Raw genomic sequence first — 19,448 nt, 5'->3', positions numbered from 1 at the left:
CCTTGAATAATACTCATTGTTATTAAAAACCTAATCTCTGCCTAATAATAAACAAAACTGTATCTCATAGTCTTCATATTTATGTTGCATTTACTATGATGCATCTGTCTATGGTATACATATATAATGGAATATTACTCAGCCACAAAAAGAATGAGATCTTGCCATCTGTAACAACATGGATGGACATAAAGAATATTGTGCTAAGAGAAATAAGCCAGAGAAAGACAAGTGCTATATGATTTCACTTGTATGTGAAACCTTAAACAAAACAAAACAAGTGAAGAAACAAAAACAGCAGAAACAGACCCATAAATACAGAGAACGAACTGGGTGGTTTCCACAGGGGGTGGGGGTGGGGGAAAGACAAAATGGGTGAAGGGGAATGGGAGGTACAAGCTTCCCATTATGGAATGAATAAGTCATGGGGATGAAAGGTACAAATACAGGGAGTATAGTCAATGATATTACAATAGCATTATATTGTGACAGATGGTGGCTACATTTGTGGTATGCGTTGCATAATGTATAGAGTTGTCAAATTACTACATTGTACACCTGAAACTAATGTACATTGTATGTCACCTACACTTCAATTAAAAAAATTAAATTTAATACTTTTAAAAGTTACACATCTTTCTATATTTTAATTTATTTTTTGGTGGCCTTCATGTTCACATACTTTAATCATTTATGAGTTATTAGTCTTTTTCTCAGTAATTTGGATGAGATGTTTGTACATTAAGGAAATTCTTCCTGGGGCACCTGGGTGGCTCAGTTGGTTAAGCATCTGACTTTGGCTCAGGTCATGATCTCATGGTTCGTGGGTTCCAGCCCCACATTGGGCTCTGTGCTGACAGCTCAGAGCCTGGAGCCTGCTTCAGATTCTGTGTCTCCCGCTCTCTCTGCCCCTGTCCCACTAGTGCTCTGTGTGTGTGTCTCTCTCTTTCAAAAATAAATAAACTTAAACAAAAAAAAGAAAGAAATTCTTCCCTAATTAACTATGTGAACTAATTTTTCTAGATCTTCCTTTGCATTTGAAAATTCTTTTATGATATTTTCCCACAGAAGTGCTTAAAATTTATGTGGGCAAACTTATTAATAGCTTTTAGGCCATTATTCATTTCCTGTAAGTGTTTTGTTTTAAATGATTTCATTAGAGTCAAACCAGTTCCTGAAAATATTAGGTAAGAATGATATACATAGATGATGAAGAAATCCACAGTCATATCTAGGAAAAAAGTCATAATTGTGAAGCTGCAAATTAAAAAGAAAATAAGATGAAAGTAGTAAGCCTTTGAAAGTATGATTTTTACTAACATTTAAAACAGCATTGAGTTTTAAAAAATATTTTAGAAGGGCATCTGGGTGGCTCAGTAGGTTAAATGTCCCACTTGGGCTGAGGTCATGATCTCATGGTTTGTGTGTTCAAGCCCTACTTAGGACTCTCTGCTGTCAGCACGGAGCTGCTTCAGATCCCATGTCCCCTCCTCTCTCTGCCCTTCCCCGCTCATATGTGTGTGCATGCTCTCATAAATAAATAAAAATAAATAAATAAACAAATAAATATCGTTTAGAAGAGAATGAAATTTAGTACTGTCTAAAATTTCAGTGCATTTTTCATAAAAGAAATTACATACAAATATTCTCGAAACAAGCTTACTATTTCTTGTGGAGACATTTAAGTCTCTTAAAAAGTCTCTTAAATAGAACTTTAAAAGCTAAGAGTAAAAGGTTTATTTTTTATGAGAATCTATGTGGCTTAGAGATGGGACAGGTAATGCACTCACAACAGTTTTAAGTAAGTAGTTTATTTATACCCTGAGTTAATCCACGAAGGATTTGGGATGACTTAGAAAAACACAACCAACAAAATAGTAAAACATAAATAAAATATCAGGACCAGGGAAAATATAAATTAGAATAGAAGGAACAGACCAAGGGGAAAAGAGAACACAGATAAGCAGACATAAGATCCAAAATGGTTGTTATAATTGAAACATAAATTTGTGTCTGATATCCAAAAAATCAAAGCAAAAAGGGAAATGCTGTTAGTTACATTGTTTTCATTATCTATGAGGAGAAAAAAAAATCCAGACCTTTGGGAGAAAGAAACCTATTCCTGGACCGCATTTTAAAACAGATTTCTTATGTAGATAAGCAACATCTAGGTTTTGAGTTGTAACTTAAATCTGGAACTGGAAATAAAAGTCATTTGTCACACATGCAGTTGCCTCCAGTACTATTTCCATCTGTAGCCAGGACACGGCATGTAACCTCCTCCAGTCAGTCATTGATTTGTGTTTTCATTTATCCCTGGCACCACCAGACCTGCTGCCCTCTCGGAGTTCATAGTTTAGTCAGGGATATGGAAATTCCCAGAGACGAGTAAAGCAAGAGAGAAACGTTCAGGTAGCCCGGGGTTTAAACACAATTGGAAGAACAAGAAAGGCTTTTCTTGCAACATGCGTTTTGAACTGCATATGGAAAGATTTGTGCAAATTTTCAAGGTTAAAGAAAAGGGGAAGGCCATTATCACTCTGTAAGATTATAAAGTGGAGGCAATTTTAATATACATTGAAAGCATCCAAATTCAAACAGGTTTGTGTTTTGATCCAACAGATAGAATTAGTCCTTTCCACAAGATTTTTTTGTATTCAATAGACCCACAATATTTCCTAAAATGGATCATGGATAAATTGAATTAGTAACTTTAAATAGAAAATTCAATTGTATAAAAGCATCTTCGCGTTGATTGATCTTCCCCATGAAGATATTTAGTTGCTGATGTTGAAGAACTTGCTCCAGACACAGAAGACCTCTGTGGAAACTCTCCACCTGTTCTCTGTCACATCACCTATTTCATTTTCTTCATTACAGTTCAAACTCTTTGAAATTATCATTATTAAGTCATTGATTGTCTCCTACATAATGTACACTTAACAAAGGCAGAAATTTACAATGGTGTTCAGCATTGCTCAATAAAAACATGTTTACTAAATATATGTATGTATATATGTACACACACACACATATATATATATATATATATATATATATATAGAGAGAGAGAGAGAGAGAGAGAGAGAGAGAGAGAGAGAAACTAGATGGATTCAGAAGTTCATGATATAAATTTAAGTAGACAATTGTAAGAAGGAAAAGAGGCAAGGTCAGGACTCAATGAGGTTAGAAAAGTCACCATGTCCCCTGGCAAATATTTATCACTAAAATGTTATTTTGATGACTGATTCCCATATATGCCATATCATAAATTTTAAAGATGTCCATATCTTTACCTATTTAGATTCTCTGGTGTTGCCCAAACTTACTGTTTGAAAGCTACAGCACTGAATTATATTTCTGTCCTGGAGAAAGCTATCAACCTTGGAACACTCTTTTCTCTGAACCCCAACATTTCTAAAAACTTCTTTATTCTAAGAAAGAGAAGGTAAGTGTGTCTTATTTTGTTGAGAAAAACTCTGTAGAAGAGGTAGCGTATTTATCCAACATTTCCCAATAGGGAACAAAACAAAAAGAAAAACAAAACTTAGACCTGACAATTCAAGGTAAGTTGAAAGTTACAAGGTTTGTCACAAACTAAGAGGCAAAATATTCCTGATCTTTAAAATTATTGAACAATGTTAAGAAGTCTTCTATGAGGTCATGACATATAAATATCTGAGCAGAGATCAGATGTCTGGTATGTATAAGAGAACTTTCATAGAGTCTGAGAGACTTGGCTGCATCTAAGTAGTGTGTTCATTAGTAGGGGGTGAATGACAAAAAAAATAGTCTACTAATTTATGTGGAGGTTAATTGTGGTTTAGAGCCAACAGTGCCTGGTTAATACATCACAGCTCAGAGCCTAAATTAATTTGATTAAAAACCATGTTGTTTTTGCAAATTAATTTTCTCCACGTGTTGCTTTCTGGTGTGTCAAGACACAGCAGTGTCCTGATTAAAAACTCACTAGTTCAGTATATGTGCATATCTTTGACTTAGAAAAAAAATACAAAACAAAACCGTAAACAAGGCGCTTGTAGTTATTTGCAGTTGTACTTTTAGTGCCCAACATCCCATCAATCATTCTACGCAGAGGAACAATTCCACCTTGGTGTACCAGAAAGTTTGTACAAGTTCACAGGGACCACGTTGGCAAGGATTGACTGCAGTCTACCTCAAGTCTGTAAAATACCTCGTAATTTCTCTGAAACAGGTAGGGAAAGATAACAAGCTTGGTGAGGAGTTGCCACGAGGTCATTTCTCATCCACCTCTTTACCTCGAGGAAACTGCCACAAGTTGTTTCTGGTCCATCTCCCTAGTTTCATTTGAACTCAAGACTTTCACCTTATCCTTCTCTAATGCTTTAAAAAAACTTCTTGGCTTAGTATTCAGCATTGACTCTTCAATGTCAGAGCAAACTACCAAGCATGCTGCATGTTTCCTGGCCTTTTTGAGTTAGTATCTTCCTGTGGGTCTTGGGACACAGAAGCTGACAAAATGCTGACCTTGCCACTGCCAGCTGTGTAAGTAATAAATTGTCTGAATTCATATGGGATACTGTCTCCTTACTGGCTGGGTCCATTGAATTGTGACAAGGCAAACTAGCAGCTGAATAGTGGTCCTTCTGGCCCTGGTAGGCACCATTTTGCTGCCTAGTGACTGTCTCATCACTTAATATTTTATACTCAGCAAGAGAGTTACCTTGTCTCCAGCCCCTTCTGGACTTGGTAACCAGGCTATAGAGTTTTGGAATGTCATAGAACTTAAACTGAACCTTCCAACGAACAATATCTATTTCTGATGTACCCCCTTCCCACTTGTGCATTACAACATGACCCTCTGATCTTGAGCTACATCTTGGAGGACAGGTGGGACAATGTGTTGTGGAAACCTAATCTTTCTCTGACATCTGTGTTACTGCCTGAGATACTCATGCATACATGCACAGAGATGAATTATCTCTGTTTTCTAATCTGAGCTCCATCTTGCATTAAGCAAACTTTGCTTGTGAGTTCTTTACTTTTGAGTTCTAGGAAATCCATTGATTTCCTAGTCTCTCTTATTTTAGCATCATAATGAAACACACTATACATTTCAAAGATCTGCCTCTTTTAACAGCATAGTGGTTCTTTTATGCTTTTACAATTTTTGCAGCATGAGAAATTTACAAATATACCACAGAGTTTGATTATCTAAAAGGATATCATATATGCAAATATTAGAGCTTTCAGATACTATATTTTGATAAGGTTCGGAGACTAAGAAATCTTCCTAATGATTCATTATTCTTTCAAAATCCACTGAATGGGAAAAAAGTATTAAAGATGACCATTTTGCTGCAATCACTACATTTGCAGTTGATAGCAAAAGAAGAGAAAGAGTAGCATATCATGCCAGACAGGCTGTCCTGGCAGCACCATAACAAGTATGAAGAAGAAATATAATAAGAATCTAAAACTCTGTTTAAAGGTAACACAAAAATCACCATAGCAACTTCTCTCCCAAAATACTGTCATGCCTTTCATTAAAAAATATTGATATCTCGGAGGAGCCAAGATGGCGGAAGAGCATGGAAGTTTTGTGTGTGTCTCGCATCCATGAAATACAGCCAGACCAACACTAAACCATCCTATACACCTAGAAAACTGACTGGAGGATTTAACACAACAATCTGCACAAACTGAACCACAGAATTCAGCAGGTACGCGGTGTATACAAGTGAACTTGGGAAGCGAGAAGGTGCAGGAAGGGAGGTGCTTTTGCGAGCGGAGAGAGGATGGAGACGGGGGGGGGGGGGGGGAGGGGGATACGGGAAAAGCCCCCCTCCCCAAAAGCAGCTGGAGAGAAAGTGGAAAATTGGAAACAGCCACAGGGACTAAACTAAAAAGGGAGAAAGGAGAAAGAAGAAAGGAGAAAGGAGAGGGTTTAAATTCCATTAAGACTGTAAATAAGGGGAGAGCAAAGTCTGCAGCTCAGCAGCTCCATACCTGGTGGTGCTCTGGTGGGAAGGGCAAATCCGCAGGAACAGAGTAGGATCCGGGAGGTTCTCTGGCCACACAGGGCAAAGTGGTTCCACTGCTGGAAGGACATTTGGTAGAGACTGTTGAAACCACCTGGTCCCAGAAGACCCTGGAAAAGGGCCACATTTGCTGATGCTGGAACAAGGTTGTTAAGGGTGAAGCTTGGTGAAAGATGTGAGTTGTGATTTTCCATAATCCCTGAAACTCTGCTGCTACACTATCTTGCGAATTTTTTCCTGGGCGAGCTAGTACCTAGCCATAGTCTTGGGGCACCGGAGGCAGCAGGGTCCAGCAGGCGTTCCTGGGTGCAGCCGGCATTCGGCCATTGCTCGGTAAGACCGTCCCGCAGAGGGGCTGAACTGGTCAAAGCCGCAGTCCTTCAGAAGTAAGGGGCTGGGGAAAACAGCCGCATCTGAGACAAAACTCAGGAGAGAGGTACTGCCTGGGGCCTGGTCACGGAGAGTGAAAGAGCGGGAAGTAGACAAAGCTGAAGACAGAGGACGGGTGCGCGATTGCTGATCCGGGAGAACCGACTGGGTAGTGGATGAGGCTGTTTTTACCTCTCACACGCATGCGCAAATGCACCTGCCAGCACCACCTCAGTAGGCTAGCAGCGCCATCTATTGGAGACCGGAGCCATTACACTGAGATCCACCCAACTGGGCCAACTTTGCTCTTCAAGAACACAAGTCTCACCACCAGCTTAGTTTATGGACTATAAAGCGCTACATAGACTGACTTCTAGGGGAAAAAGAAGAAATTTCAGCCCTACTTCAATCTGTTAGTAGGTCCATCTATTCAATTTTCTTTTCTTTTCTTTTCTCTTTTACACTTTTCTTTTTCTTGAATACAGAAAGAGAAAAATTCATTTTTATTTTCAATTTTTATTGAAAATATTTTTCTTTAATTTTATTACTGTATTTTTTACTTTTGTGTAAATTTTTTCAAGTTCTATTTTACTTCCATCATTTTGTTTTAGACTACTTCAGTATATTCACCTTTTCAAATTTTCAAATGATCTCCTTTTTTTCTTTTTCTTTTTTTCTTTTTTGTTTCTTTTATTTTTCTTGAGCGCAGAAAGAGAAAAACTTCAGTTTTACTTTCAATTTCTATTAAAATATTTTTCTTTAATTTTTTTTTACTATATTTTTTGCTCTAGTGTAAATTTTTTCAAATTCTATTTTACCTCCATCATTTTATTTTAGTCTACTACAGTGTATTCACTGTTTCAAGTTTTCAAATGATTTCCTTTTTTTTTCTTTTTTCTCTTTTTCGTTTCTTTTCTTTTTCTTGAAGATAGAAAAAGAAAAATTCATTTTTTATTTTTAATTCTTATTAAAAATATTTGCTTTAATTTTTCTACTATATTCTTTACTTTTGTGTATATTTTTTCAAATTCTATTTTACCTCCCATCATCTCATTTTAGTCTACTTCAATGTATTCATTTTTTCAAATTCTCAAACGATTTCTTTTTTCTCCCCCCCCCCTTTTTTTCTCCAATCTGTCAAACCACTTTCAACACCCAGATGAAAACACACCTAGGATCTAGCATCATTTATTCGATTATGTGTGTGTGTGTGCATGTGTGTGTGTGTTTAATTTTTTAATTTTAATATTTTTTAATTTTATTTTTTATTTTAATTTTTATACCTCATTAATCCCTTTTCTCCCTTCAAAATGACAAAACGAAGAAAATCACCCCAAAAGAAAGAGCATGAAGAAACGACAGCCAGGGATTTAACCAACACAGATATAAGCAAGATGTCTGAACCAGAATTTAGAATCATGATAAAAGAATACTAGCTGGAGTTGAAAATAGAATCCCTTTCTGCAGAGATAAAAGAAGTAAAAAAAATAGCCAGAATGAAATTAAAAATGCTATAACTGAGCTGCAATCACGGATGGATGCAGCCACGGCAAGGATGGATAAGGCAGAACAGAGAATCAGCAATATAGAGGAAAAACATATAGAGAATAATGAAGCAGGAAAAAAAGATGGAGATTAGGGCAAAGAGCATGATTTAAGAATTAGAGAAATCAGTGACTCATTAAAAAGGAACAACATCAGAATCATAGGGGTCTCAGAGGAGGAAGAGAGAGAAAGAGGGGTAGAAGGGTTATGTGAGCAAATCATAGCAGAAAACTTTCTGAACCTGGGGAAAAACACAGACATCAAAATCCAGAAAGCACAGACAACCCCCATTAAATTCAACAAAAACCGACCATCAACAAGGCATATCATAGAAAAATTCACAAAATACTCAGGCAAGGAGAGAATCATGAAAGCAGCAAGGGAAAAAAAGTCCCTAACCTACAAGGGAAGACAGATCAGGTTTGCAGCAGAACTATCCACAGAAACTTGGCAGTCCAGAAAGGAGCAGCAGGATATATTCAGTGTGCTGAATCAGAAAAATATGCAGCCAACAATTCTTTATCCAGCAAGGCTGCTATTCAAAATAGAAGGAGAGATTAAAAGTTTCCCAGACAAACAAAAATTAAAGGAGTTTGTGACTGCTAAACCAGTCCTGCAAGAAATTTTAAGGGGGACTCTCTGAGGGGAGAAAAGATATATATATATCTTTTATATGTATATAAATACAAAAAGCAACAAAGATTAGGAAGGACCAGAGAACACCACCAGAAACTCCAACTCTACAAGCATCATACTGGCAATAAATTCATATCTTTCAGTACTCACTCTAAACATCAATGGACTCACGGCTCCAATGAAAAGACACAGGGTAACAGAATGGATAAAAAAACAAGTTCCATCAATGTGTTGTTTACAAGAGACCCACTTTAGACCTAAAGACACCTTCAGATTGAAAATAAGAGGATGGAAAACCATCTATCATGCTGTATCAAAAGATGCAGAAGGGCATTATATCATAATCAAGGCGTCTATCCACTAAGAAGACCTAACAATTGTAAATACTTATGCGACAAATGTGGCAGCACCAAAATATATAAATCAATGAATCACAAATATAAAGAAACTCATCGATAGTAATACCATAATAGTAGGAGACTTTAACACCCCACTCACAGCAATGGACAAAACATCTAATCAAAAAATCAACAAGGAAACAATGGCTTTGAATGACACACTGTACCAGATGGACTTAACAGATATATTCAGAACATTTCATCCTAAAGCAGCAGAATATACACTCTTCTCCAGTGTACATGGAACATCTCCAGAATTGACCATATACTGGGACACAAATCATCCTAAGTAAGTACAAAAAGATCAAGATCATACGGTGCATATTTTCAGGCCACAATGCTATGAAACTCGAAATCAACTGCAAGAAAAAAATTGGAAAGGTAACAAATACTTGGAGGCTGAAGAACATCCTACAAAAGAATGAATGCGCTAACAAAGAAGTTAAAGAGGAAATTAAAAAGTATATGGATGTCAATGAAAATGATAACACTACAACCCAAAACCTCTGAGACGCAGCAAAGGCAGTCATAAGAGGAAAGTATACAGCAATCCTGGCCTTCCTAAAGAGGGAAGAAAGATCTCAGATACACAACCTAACTTTACGCCTTAAGTAGCTGGTAAAAGAACAGCAAATAAAACCCAAAACCAGCAGAAGACAGGAAATAACAAAGATTAGAGCAGAAATTAATGCTATCAAAACCAAAACGAAAAAATAAAGCAAAACAAAAAACCAGTAGAACAGATCAATGAAACCAGAAGCTGGTTCTTTGAAAGAATTAACAAAATTGATAAACCACTAGCCAGTTTGATCAAAAAGAAAAAGGAAAGGACCCAAATAAATAAAATCCAGAATGAAAGAGGAGAGATCACAACCAACACAGCAGAAATAAAAACAATAAAAAGAGAATATTATGAGCAATTATATGCCAATAAAATGGGCAATCTGGAAGAAATTGACAAATTCCTAGAAACGTACACACTACCAAAACTGAAACAGGAAGAAATAGAAAATTTGAATAGACCCATAACCAGTAAGGAAATAGAATTTATAATCAAAAATCTACCAAAAAACAAGTGTCCAGGGCCAGATGGCTTTCCAAGGGAATTCTAGCAAACACTTAAGGAAGAGTTAACACCTATTCTCTTGAAAGTGTCCAAAAAATAGAAATGGAAGGAAAACTTCCAAATTCTTTCTATGAAGCCAACATTACCTTGATTCTAAAACCAGACAGAGACCCCACTAAAAAGGAGAACTATAGACCAATTTCCCTGATGAACATGGATGCGAAAGCCCTCAGCAAGATATTAGCCAACCTCCAACAACACATTAAAAAAAATTATTCACCACGACCAAGTGGGATTTATACAGGGCTGGTTCAATATCTGCAAAACAATTAACATGATTCATCACATCAATAAAAGAAAGGACAAGAACCACACGATCCTCTCAACAGATGCAGAAAAAGCATTTGACAAAATACAGCATCATTTCTTGATAAAAACCCTCAAGAAACTAGGGATAGAAGGAGCATACCTCAAGATCATAAAAAGCCATGTATCAACTACCCAATGCTAATATCATCCTCAATGGGGAAAAACTGAGAGCTTTCCCCCTAAGGTCAGGAACAAGACAGGGATGTCCACTCTCGTCACTGTTATTCAACATAGTATTGGAAGTCTTAGCCTCTGCAACCAGACAACACTAAGAAATAAAAGGCATCCAAATCGGCCAGGTGGAGGTCAAACTTTCACTCTTCGCAGATGACATGATACTCTATATGGAAAACTCAAAAGATTCCACCAAACAACTGCTAGAACTGATTCATGAATTCAGCAAAGTTGCAGGATATAAAATCAATGCACAGAAATCACTTGCATTCCTATACACCAACAATGAAGCGACAGAAAGAGAAATCAAGGAATTGATCCGATTTACAGTTTCACCAAAAACCATAAAATACCTACGAATAAATCTAACCAAAGAGGTGAAAAATCTATACACTGAAAACTATAGACAGCTTATGAAAGAAATTGAAGAAGACACAAAGAAATGGAAAAAGATTCCATGTTCTTGGATAGGAAGAACAAATATTGTTAAAATGTCGATACTACCCAAAGCAATCTACATATTCAATGCAATCCCTATCAAAGTAACACCAGCATTCTTCACAGAGCTAGAACACATAATTCCTAAAATTTGTATGGAACCACAAAAGACCCCGAATAACTAAAGTGATCTTGAAAAAGAAAATCAAAGCAGGAGGCATCACAATCCCAGACTTCAAGCTATACTACAAAGCTCTAACCATCAAGACAGTACGGTACTGGCACAAGAACAAATAAATGGAACAGAATAGAGAACCCTGAAATGGACCCACAAACAGATGGCCAACTAATCTTTGACAAAGCAGGAAAGAATATCCAATGGAATAAAGACAGTCTCTTCAGCAAGTGATGCTGGGAAAACTGGACAGCAACATGCAGAAGAATGAACCTGGACCACTCTCTTAGACTGTACACAAAAATAAACTGAAAATGAATGAAAGACAGGAAGCCATCAAAATCCTCGAGGAGTAGCAGGCAAAAACCTCCTTGATCTTGGCCACAGCAACTTCTTACTCAACATGTCTCCAGAGGCAAGGGAAACAAAAGCAAAAATGAACTACTGGGACCTCATCAAAATAAAAACCTTCTGCACAGCGAAGGAAACAATCAACAAAACTAAGAGGCAAAAGACAGAATGGGAGAATATATTTGCAAACAACATATCAGATAAAGGGTTAGTACCCAAAATCTATAAAGAACTTATCAAACTCAACACCCAAAAAACAAAGAATATAGTGAAGAAATGGGCAAAAGTCATGAATAGACAGTTCTCCAAAGAAGACATCCAGATGGCCAACCGACACATAAAAAAATGCTCAACATCACCCATCATCAGGGAAATACAAGTCAAAAACACAATAAGATACCACCTCACACCTGTCAGAATGGCTAACATTAAGAACACAGGCAACAACAGATGTTGGCAAGGATGCGGAGAAAGAGGATCTCTTTTGTATTGGGTGCAGCCACTCTGGAAAACAGTATGGAGCTTCCTCAAAAAACTAAAAGTAATAACTACCCTACGACCCAGCAGTTGCACTACTAGGTATTTATCCACGGTATACAGGTGTGCTGTTTCGAAGGGACACATGCACTCTCATGTTTATAGCAGCACTATCAACAATAGCCAAAGTATGGAAACAGCTCAAATGTCCACTGATGGATGAATGGATAAAGAAGATGTGGTATATACATACAATGGAGTATTCCTCGGCAATCAAAAAGAATGAAATCTTGCCATTTGCAACTATGTGGATGGAACTGAGGGTATTATGCTAAGTGAAATTAGTCAGAGAAAGACAAAAATCATATGACTTCACTCATATGAGGACTTTAAGAGACAAAACAGATGAACATAAGGGAAGAGAAACACAAATAATATAAAAACAGGGAGGGGGACAAAACAGAAGAGACTCATAGATATGGAGAACAAACTGAGGGTTACCAGAGGGGTTGTGGGAGGGGGGATGGGCTAAATGGGTAAGGGGCACTAAGGAATCTACTTCTGAAATCATTGTTTCACTATATGCTAACTAATTTGGATGTAAATAATTTAAAAATAAAAAATAAAATAAAAATATATATATTTATATCTCATTTTGATTAAAAGTTTTGTATGTATATGTGTATTTATTGTGTATATAAAAATATATAAAGATCATATTTAATCATTATATTATTCAGTAATATAAAAATGGTTAACTAAATTAAGTGGCAGATGTTATTCCACAATGTGCACACAAAATATGTAATTACATAGAAAAATGCTTATAAGTGATAAAGCAAGATACAAATATAACATACTCCAAATATATATGTCATTTATAGATAAAGATACACAAATATATGGGGCTCATGGATGGCTCAGTCAGTTAAGCATCCGACTTCAGCTCAGGTCATGATCTCAAGGTTCATGAGTTTGAGCCCCGCATTGGGCTCTGTGCCGACAGCTCAGAACCTGGAGCCTGCTTCAGATTCTGTGTCTCCCTCTGTCTCTGCCCCTCCCCTACTCGCGTGCACTCTCTCTCTCTCTCTCAAAAATAAAATAAACATTAAAAATTTTTTTAAAAAGATACACAAATAGAGGGTAAAGCCTTTTTAAAATTAATCTACCTGTTAACAGCTATTTGTGCTATCTTGAGCTAGGAGTACTAAGAAGTAAGTGTTTTGAAATTTCTTTTCTAATTTTTTTCAACATGCATATATTATGCATGTTGATGACAATACTTTGTAAAATATGCACACAGTGAAGGAAGTCATTCTCCTCCCCCTTCCCTCCTCCACTTTCTCCTCCTCTTCTTCCTCCCTATCCTCCTTTTATTTCTTTTGATATACAGTTCTATGAGCTTTAACTCATGCAGAGATTCTGGTAACTACCATCACCAAAAGAACACAGAACAGTTCCAACACCCCAAAGAATTCCCTCTTCCTACTTCTTTGCACTCAGACTCTCTTCCTATCCCTAATCCCTGGCAGCCACTAATCTGCTCTCTGCTCCTACAGCTTTGCCTTTTCCAGAATATCAAGTAAATGGGTGACACAATTTTTATTTCCATCTTAAATGTTTTCATATTGTTTCAAATTAAGAAGTGAGGTTTTCACAAAATTATTTATCTGCAAAATGATTATTTTCTAAGAAGTGATTTCTGGATTCAGGATTGCTTATTCAGTGGGCATACTTTTTAATTGTTCCATATGTATTTCAAATTGTTTTCCAGGAGTTCGGCATCAATCTTTGCCTGTACCATTAGTGTACAAGGCTGTTCAATAAGAAAATGCTTTGCTGGGCGCCTGGGTGGTTCAGTAGGTTAAGCGTCTGACTTTGGTTCAGGGCATGATCTCATGGCTTGTGAGTTCAAGCCCTCCTTTGGGCTCTGTGCTGACAGCTCAGAGCCTGGAGCCTGCTTCAGATTCTGTGTCTCCCTCTCTCTCTGACCCTCCCCCATTCATGCTATGTCTCTCTCTGTCTCAAAAATAAATAAGCATTAAAAAAAATTTTAATAAAAAAAAAGATAGTCATGACTGTATTAACTGATTTCCCAACTTCCCTGGTAGTAGGGTAGCTGTGTGACCCAGTTAGGATTGCCAGATGGAGTACAAGACATCCAGTTAATTTGACTCTCAGATGAACAATGACTAATTTTTGTGTCCCAAATATTGCATTGGACATAGAGTAAAAATTAGTAATAGTTTACCTAAAATTCAAATGTAACTATATGCCTTATATTTGTGTTTGTAAAATCTGATGCTCACCTATACCCAGTTCTGGTCAATGAAACCTAATGACAAGTCTGTTGCAAGGATTTCTGGGAAAGTTTCTGCATTTCAAATAAAGGGTCACATAGGATTGGTCTTTCCTTTTGCCTGTTCTTAAATGTAGATGCAAAGTATGCAAGTGTAATGGCCATGTTGGGATGAGTGTTACCACAAAGCATTAGAAATGAAAGCCACAAAATGAGAGGACAGATTGAAAAGCTACCTGAAGCCTGGTCCCTGGCATAAGAGGCACTGGAGTCTGACTTCTGAATTTTTTCCTTTACAAGAAAAATAACTCCTATTTAAAAAAAAACATTGTAAGTTGGGTTTTCTTACATTTTAAGCTGAATGAAGTCCTAATGGTTACATATTGCTTGAGGACCATTTCCTTCTATTTCTACAAGAATGCTTCACTTATAATGACAATAAATACATCCATTCATTCATTTAGCACTTACATTTTGAGCACTGACTTTATGTTTGGGAAGCACTGATTTACTAGATCACTCTCCCAACTATCTGCCAATGATTTTCCAGAATGTTGTGAAGCATAGAAAGTTGCTGGTGTTACTAACATACTTCAAATTCTTTAAAAAAAATGTTATTCACATGCCAGATGCAATATTTGGGTCAGGGATTAGAGAATAGGGAATTTATAGTGTATCCTCTTAACTTTTGTTCAGAAAGCTAGCATAGCTCTTGGAAAAGTAAAAAATATATGTCACTGGTAATTTTCTCAATCTAACACCTTTGGTCTTCTAAGCTGTGAAAATTATTTCTAGATTCTGGGGATAGGTCATCAGGCATGGGTTTAGTAGTGTGGCTTTGTGCCACTCCCTATTTTGAGCATCATCTGACAATTGGATTTTCTCAGAAGATACTAGATAGTGCTATTCTTGGAAAATGTGACACAGTTGTCTTGTAGTCATGGCTTAGTTACTATAAATTTTACATCTGTGTTGTAGCAGAAGATAATTCCTTCTAAGAATTGGCACATTTCCCCAATGTTATAAGCTTTGCATCCTCTTGTTTCCCCAACATTGAGGCTTCGAAGAAGTGTAGGAAATCATGAACCAAGCACAGCCAATCAACTTCAATCCCAATGACATAATTTTCTAAAAATAAATCTAAGTGTTAGTTTGCCTAATACTTGTAAATACTATATTTAAAATAAATTTTATAGGGGTGCCTGGTTGGCTCAGTCAGCTAAGTGTCTGACTTCCACCCAGGTCATGATCTTACGGTTTGTGAGTTGGAGCCCCGTGTCGGACATCTGCTGTCAGCAGAGCCGGCTTCGGATCCTCTGTCCCCTACCTCTCTCTATCTGCCCCTCCCCCGCTTGTTCCCTCTCTCTCTCTCTCTCTCATTCTCTCAAAATAAATAAACTTAAAAACAAAACAAAAAAATAAAGTAAAAAATAAAATAAAATTTATATTAAAACTATATTGGAATGCTAACTACTCTATAAACAGTCAATAAGCTCTTTAATGACTGATAAATATTAATGGCAGATTAATATATTGATGTCTGTATCATGTTAATTACCTGACCATTTGGTTTCAGAGGAAAACTAATAATTATATGTCATATAGTTGGTGACTGCAAAGCTATATTAAGCTTTTCAGTACTCTTTCATTGAAAAAATACATCTTTTTCAAGTGAGGTTACTCACTTTATTCAGTTAACCATAGTATACACAGTTTAAAAGCATAAACTATATGTGGTGCTGAATAATAGCTCCCCAAAATGTCCATGTCCTAATTCCTAGAACCTGTGAATGCTACCTTATATGGCAACAGGAACTTGGCAGATATGGTTAAGATGAAGATTTTGAGTGGGTAGATTATCCTGGATTATCCATGTAGAACTGGTATCATCACAAGGACGTATAAGAGGGAAGCAATGGATCTAAGACACAGGAGGAGGTGAAGTAAAAATGGAGCAGATATTTGTGGATCTGAAGATGGGGGAAAGGACCATGAGCCAAATAATGCAAGGAATGCATCCCGCAAATCTAGAAAAGACAACCAAGATGTAACATGTCATTCCTGAATTTCTACCCCTAACAAGAAGAACAACTAACAACTAGTCAATAATAGGACATCTCTGAGAGGTCCTAGAGAGTTCTAGAACACAGGGATCTGGCGGAAGCACCATCCTATAACACAGAGATCAAGGCAGACTGCATTAGAAGGGTAAGAGAAGTGGCTACATGTTGACCCTCCCCCAGGCCAGCACAGCACCATAAGGAGAGGTCTTCCCTAAGCATTTGGCTTCTCTACTGGGAAAAGAAAACCAGTTGGAACTGGGACAACCAGCACCCCATCCCCAGCAATGTGGGTCTGTCTCTTTGTGGGAAGCACCAGTCTGATCTCATCCCACTGAGATTGCAGAGTAATCTGTGGAACCTAGCCCCTGGGAATCTTATCATGATGGAGGAGGGAGGTGGGGCTTACAACAACCAGCACTCCTATTTTGGCAGACTGATTTCATGCCTGCAGTACCCAAATGGTAATCCCAACCATCAGCTTTGCTCATCTGTAGAACCAAGTCAGTGGTGCACTCTGACCAGGGAACTTGACAAGGTGAAGATCTGCTTGTTTGGATCCTCAAATGAAGACTTTAGCCAGTCCTAGAACCGGGTTGGCACACACCCTAGGAAGGAGCTGAGTCATAGCCCCACAGTTGTAGACAGTGTCTCCCAGCCACATGTGACCAGAAAGGCTGGTGGGGGAACACCTGGAAGCAGTCTAGCCTGGTAACACTCAAGCCCAGAGAAGGGCTGGCAGAGCTGATAACTTGCAGAGCAAAGCCAGTGGGCCTGTTCAAGCAAGGAGCTTGGGGTGCAAGTCAGTTTGAGTTAAGACAACAAATGGCACTACCAGCCTTAGAGCTGCTTCTCACACTGTAGTGGGACAGAGAAACTAATCCATAGTCCTTCTTACTACTGAATACAGCCTCCAGAGCACACAGCGAAACTGGGTAGATGGTTTTTCTACCTAGCAAAACCAGTGGCTTCACCTGATCAGGGAATTCAGCACACTCTTCTTGATGGATTCAGGTCCCCCAAACAATGAGTCCTACAGTCCCTGGGTCCCATCCTGCTGCCCTGACAGGGCAGGGAGGCTAATTCATAGTCCCATTCATAACTGAATATAGTACCTTCACTTTTTCCTTTGGTGACTGACACCTACAATCTAACCTCAGTGAAGCTATCTGAACCAAGAACAAAATTCTTGCCTAAGCAGGGGTATTCTTGTTGACTCTGAGGCCAGCTTCACTCTTGACCTTGTGTTTTAAATCTAAAAGATGACACATTCTCCTTTTAAGAGTTACCTCTTCTAAATTGAATTTCTATCATTGGCATCCGAAGTGTCTGACAGATAAACCCACTTATAGGTGTCTTGCTACCCACCCATTTTTGCATTGTGTTTAAGCGTCCTCATACTTCATATTTTCAACACATTGTGAGAATTAAAGCATCTCTTTTCCTCAGCCTGAAATTCACTGTCTTTAAATAAGTCTTAACAATCTTGAAACATCTTAGGTACAATTTAATATTAAAATATCATTTCTAAAATAAGTGAAGTTTTCCGTATTCTTAGTTCGTAGTTGCAATCTAACTTCTCTGTGTGCTTATAGCTGGCGATTTCCTTCAAACTTGAACTTGCAAAATGTACACTTCAGTATGCATCTTAATGCCTCTTATTACCCAGAATACATATCCTTCTTATGTTTAATCGATTCCTTTCCAAAAAAATTTGTTTTAATTTTTATTAAGGGATTCCTTTCTGGAGATGCCCCATGGGAGTGAGTGAGAAAATCCTGGGGCCGACAGGTTTGAGTCCTTATCTCCAATCTGCCAGCGAAATCAGGGGAAGAGATGCCTGCAGACGCGGGAGGGAGAAAGCTCTACCGCCCAAGAAAAGAGCAAGTGGGCAGGCAGCGGCAGGGCAGAACCGAACTGTCTGCAGGGTCTATAGAGGCCGGTCCTGGTCGGCGCCGCTCACCTCGAGGCCATGGTGCAGGCGGTGCTCTGGGCGATACCCAGCTGAGGACAGCGGCTCCGCCAGGGTATTCCACCGCTGAACTGGGTAGATGCGGGGTGGGGAAGAAAGGATGCTGCCGCCACTTCTCCCTGGTAGCACCCTGAGCGGCCGCAGTTGCCGCAGCAGTAGCAGCAGAAAGCACAACGCAGGCGGAGGGGGCGGCTCGAACTGTTGGTAATGTCCCCCAACAGCTGTTTCTCTGTAGCATGCGAGTTGACAAAACAACCAAAGAACAGGGCTCCCCGTTACAATCCCCATTGAGCTCTTTTTCCTTGCCATCTGGAGCTCATTTATGCGGAAACATGCCTTGCACTTGTACCTGGAGGAACTGGAGACCGTGGATTCGACCTTTAGCGGTGGTCATCTACCTGGTGTCCATAGCGGTTGCGGTTCCTCTGTGCGTGTGGGAATTACAGAAGCTGGAGGTTGGTTTATTGCTGGCATTTTTTTTTTTTTTTTTTTTTTTTGCTGTTGACTATACCTATATCACTCTGGGTGATATTACAACATTTAGTGCATTATACACAACCTGAATTACAGAAACCAATAAAAAGGATTCTTTGGATGGTACCCATATACACTTTACATATTTCAAAGCTATGAAATATCTTTGAAATATCTCAGCATTGCAATATGTAGATACCTGCAGAGAATGTTATGAAGCTTATGTCATTTACAACTTTATGGGATTCCTTACCAATTATCTAACTAACTGGTATCCAAATCGGGTATTAATTCTTGAAGCCAAAGATCAGTAGAAACATTTCCCTCCCTTATGTTGTGGTCCACCATGGACTATGGGAAAAGTATTGCTGTTTCGGTGCAAACTGGGCATACTGCAGTATAGAGTTATCAGACCATTCACCACCATTGTTGCTTTAATCTGTGAGCTGCTTGGCATATATGATGAAGGAAACTAGCTTTTCAAATGCTTGGAATTACTTGGTTATAATAAACAGCATGTCACAATTCTTTGCCATGTATCTTCTGCTGCTATTTTATAAAGTACTGAAGGAAGAGTTGGGTCCAATTCAACCTGTTGGCAAATTTCTTTGTTTAAAGCTGG

Source organism: Felis catus, chromosome B2 (assembly GCF_018350175.1).
Source record: "Felis catus isolate Fca126 chromosome B2, F.catus_Fca126_mat1.0, whole genome shotgun sequence".
NCBI lineage: Eukaryota > Metazoa > Chordata > Mammalia > Carnivora > Felidae > Felis > Felis catus.
Note: the sequence above shows the minus strand (reverse complement) of the source record.